This window comes from Macadamia integrifolia, chromosome 8 (assembly GCF_013358625.1).
Source record: "Macadamia integrifolia cultivar HAES 741 chromosome 8, SCU_Mint_v3, whole genome shotgun sequence".
In the NCBI taxonomy this organism is placed as follows: Eukaryota; Viridiplantae; Streptophyta; class Magnoliopsida; order Proteales; family Proteaceae; genus Macadamia; species Macadamia integrifolia.
Genome location: NC_056564.1, coordinates 5,102,020 through 5,106,668, shown reverse-complemented (window position 1 = coordinate 5,106,668; position 4,649 = coordinate 5,102,020).

Below are 4,649 nucleotides of genomic sequence, written 5' to 3'. Positions count from 1 at the left end.
CTTGCCGACATCCACTAACAAGACCCTCACTCTTGGACTTCCCTCTATCTCAAGGACTTTCCAATGGTATTGATCAAACCTTCAGAATCGTTTCATGGGCTCACAATCATCCCAGTAGTTTTCCGGGATCACGAATTACAACCCAATTGATTTTCATGGGTGTCAGCCACACCTCTACTGTCACCTAAGTGATTATCCATTGTCGAGAAAATCTTCCACAACCAACTCTCTTTAAGAGCTTTAAGTGTTTCCACTCAAGTTTCAATACTTCTCAATGTCCGATTTACAAATCTAAGCTCACAAACCTCTCTAAGGCAAAATATATTTGTACACATTATGAATTAGCCACATGTCAACTTTTATGTTGAAACTCAACCAAATGCCTTGTTTTTTGAGCCATCTGTGTATGTTCATGCACTTCCCATGGTTCCTAGATTATTGAAGCTTCATTTTGCCACTTGGCAAACTCCTCTGAAACTTGACATGTAGGCTTGGGATGGGACCTAAGGGTCTTCCCAAATCCACAAAATTTTGGCCCCATTGGATTCATCCTGACACAGATATTTGGCCCTTACCCGAACGAACCGGTCAATAATTTATACTATAAGAAGTCAAGTCTAGGTCGGATATTGCTTTAGAAACAACAGGAATCTCTCTATGCACATTTAGGAAATTAGGACTTCAATTGATGATATTCTGTTGGACATGATAAGCTATTTACTAGAAGGATTTGTTTCTTTATTCGATCTGGGAAAAGGGATATGTTTGGGAAAATGACATGTTTTCATTTGAGGTACTTCTAAAAGCTTTGTGTGGGTTCACTACACTGAGATTGCATTTGTCAATGATTTGCAAGATGATGTCAGTAACATGGATGTAAATAATCTGTTGCTGATTTCTATCTTTCTGAGATATAATGACCACATGTTTTACAGCGTACCTCATTTAACATTAAAATTGAAAAACCTGGGTGAGATGCTCGTTCCCTGTGTTTATTTATTGTTGTCAACATTATGTGTATATGTTTACATTTTATTTAACTATATACTGGAGATGTTAAAATGAATAGAAAGATCCAATACTAGGGTTTGTGAGTTTGTTATTCTGAATGCCTGTAATGCATTTTTTATTTGTAATATAGTATGTGGGAAAAAGAACTAAGTTTCTACTGGTTAGGAAAGGGTATCATGGCAATGCTCAGGCAACTGTCTAGGTTTGGCAACTCATCACTTGGGCTGGCTAGGCATTTTTTAGTTTTTGAAAACATTTAGGTTTGGCCACACAGATTGCAGTTATACTGAAGTAAGATAAGAACATGTGCTTGATGAACGACTGCTTCCAATAGAGGGCATTATATGTTATGTGCTATAGTACATTCATCCAAAAACAAAAACCATGTATTTAGCTTACTTGAATATAATGTTTCACTCTGTAAATTTTGATCAAATATGTTTTTATGATTCTTATACCTTTTTGTCTTTATATTTTTTTTACTATTTCTAATACATCTTTTTCGGTCATATTTGTAGCCATTCGATTGGATTAGAAAGACGTTTTTTGAGAAGGCTGAAGAGCAGTGATTAAAGATTCAGAATCCTGGTACAATGTTTTGCAATCACCGGGGCATGTTTCTAATGAGAACAGTAGAAAGCCATTCTATTTGAATAATGCATCTTGACTTTCGTTGCTTTTATTTTATGTGGAGGCCTTGTGGGATGATACATAAGAAGTCTTGACTTAATTTAGTGTTCTTATTTCTCCATATTCTCCTAATTCAACTGTTTTGTCTTTTTTTACCCAAAAAAAAAAAAACTGTTTTGTCTTTACTAACAGATTTCTCTCTCTTTTCTTCCTTAATAATGTTTACCTAGGATTGTTGTTTAAATTATTAACCATTGAAATTCGTGGCTTTTCCTGTCATGCTCGCAATTCCATTAATTGTGCAATGCTAGGATCTGGGGATTCAGAGGTGTCGGCATCTGGGAGGACTCAAGCTCCCTATATATACATAGGTGCGTACCTAAGTCTTCCCAGCCATTGGATGCGTGCTGGGCATCCCAGCCGTTGTTTTAAAATTTGATTTGGGTCTTGGGGTCACTTCCAACCGATATAGATTGGATGAATTTTCCTTTTTTTCTTTTAAAGGGTCAATTTTTTGGATTTTTTTACCCTTAGATTGTATCAGAGGATTGATCTTGATTGATATCAATCTGATCTATTATTTATTATTATTATTATTATTATTATTATTATTATTATTGGTAATGATCCAATCTGATTCTTAAAACCTTTGTCTCTTTCTAGAGCTTGCACAATGGCTGATTTTTAATCCTGGTCTCTCCTATTTAGCCCTTCCTATGGCTCAAGCCCCACATATGATGTTTGTTCCTAACAACTTTTAAGTACTCGATGGATATGCCAAACGAGTCTTGATTAAACATAATAAATCAAACCCTTTTAATTTATTTCATGTTAGGTTACCTCAATTTAGTGCCCATACCTCAAATGGGGCCCATAAGACACATTATTATTTTCAAAAAAAAAAAAAAAAAGGGTTATTGTGGCGGATGGTTTTATTTCTACATGTGGAACTGTTACCAGTATGGGAATAATCAAAGGAGTAAGTTTTCCCACATCTAAGGTGTGGAGAATTCTTTACTCATGAATTTGTAGATTTTGAGATAAGTATTGAAACAGTGAAGAAGACATTATCGACTTCATACCCTAAATGTGCGGCGGAGAAAGCTTTATCCGTACACAAATGTACAAAATGATGGCTCTGTAGTTTATTACGATATTCCATTATAAAGTCGTAGGGGTTAGGCAAGCGTCAGTTGAAGCCCAGCCTCCATTTGGTTTTTTCACACTTTGGTTGCAATCAGATTTTTCCATTTTTTTTTACAAATGTTGATTTTAACACAAATGCTGGATTTCCATCCTAACCTTAACTTCTACACCAACAAAATTCGGATTTTTTGTCGTTCAGCAGTTTGGGGTGCTGAGTTCGGGAAATAAAGGAAATTAGGCGGTTACAATTTTTCACAGCATGCGAGTGACATAACTTAATTTTCTTTGCCCATAATTTTGTGGGCGAGTGATAGTAGGACGTATGTATTGCAATTTTATTTTCACTTTTTTTTAATATTAGATTAATCTAAACCATCTATTAGTTTTTTATATTGTAACTGATTCCTAGTTTTTAGGGTGAAGAGATGACGGACGTGGTTACTTAACTTGTCTAATATTTTTTTTAAATAAATGAATAAATAAAAAATAAAAATCCAATATAAACGGACTCCTCCTTCCATTCTACTGGGAAATCTCAATTCTCTCTCTCTCTCCTTGCTTCTTCTTCAATGCCGTTCCTTCTTTCTACAACTGCCATCATCATCATCATCATCATCATCATCTCTCTCTCTCTCTCTCTCTCTCTCTCTCTCAAAATAGGATGAGGTAAGAAAAAAATCAACATAATTATTTTCAAACGCTGAGCATATGAGAGACTTGGCCACACATATCCATATACCATGTTTACATATTAATCATCAGGAACGGATTTGGACAGTAAAACTTGCATGTATGGCAAATGATAAATTTGAATTAATAAAGTAAACAAAGCTGTTGAATATCTATGATTTTATTATTATTTCTTGGGTAGATATTATTAGCCTATGAGAATTTACCATGGATGCAAATCTTCAGTGAGATTGATAAACAAAACTTCAACTAGACTGGAGAACACTGAAAAAGGAAGAAGAAAGAAAGAACAACCTTGACGAAGAAGCAAGGAGAGAAAGGATCGAAATTTCTAAGCGGAATCAAGGGAGAAATCCGCTTATATTGGGATTTATTATTATTATTATTTAATATTAATAATATTAAACAAAGTTGTAATTATTATTATTTAATATTAATAATATTAAACATAATTGTAATTGTTTACAACTCTGTTAGCAGGATTAACAATCATATCACTTACGTTAATATTCACCGGCTCCGGACGTTTCGCATTCCTATTTTTCTGCACGTACCGCGACCATTTTGCCTAATTTTGTTTTCTTTTTCAGTCGAGTCAAAAGGCAAAAGTGATTATTTAGCCAAAATAACCAATACCATGAACAATAACCTTTCTAATTTCTTCTACAGCCATGTGAAACCTTGAACTTGGGAGACTTAAACCGCGAAACCAATTATCCTCCTTTCCAGCCATTTATAACCTTTGAACCTGAAACCTATACCTTGCCCTGAACAAATGAACATTCTGTGGGTGAAGAACCTAATTGCATGTGGAGACATCAAAGAAGAAAACAAGTGGAGGTGGCTGTTGCTCCCTAGTTCTAAACAAAGGGAAAACTGAAGTAGGACATTTTTGTATACAATCTTGAAGGGTTTTGATGACCAATAACCTCAAAAACAAATGTGACACCTACTGTTTTTAAGAATCAAGATCGGCTCTAGTACGATCCTTGTATGAAAAAATCCTAGATGCCAGACTGAATCAGATCGGAATCGGCTGGGGATCTGGATCCCGATTCTATGTTTCCTGGTGATGCCAACTCATGAACACATCACAAACAGGATTTATTTCACAGGCGATTGGATGGTGATCAGTACGGTTGACAATTTTAAAGTTTCTTACTACACATTTC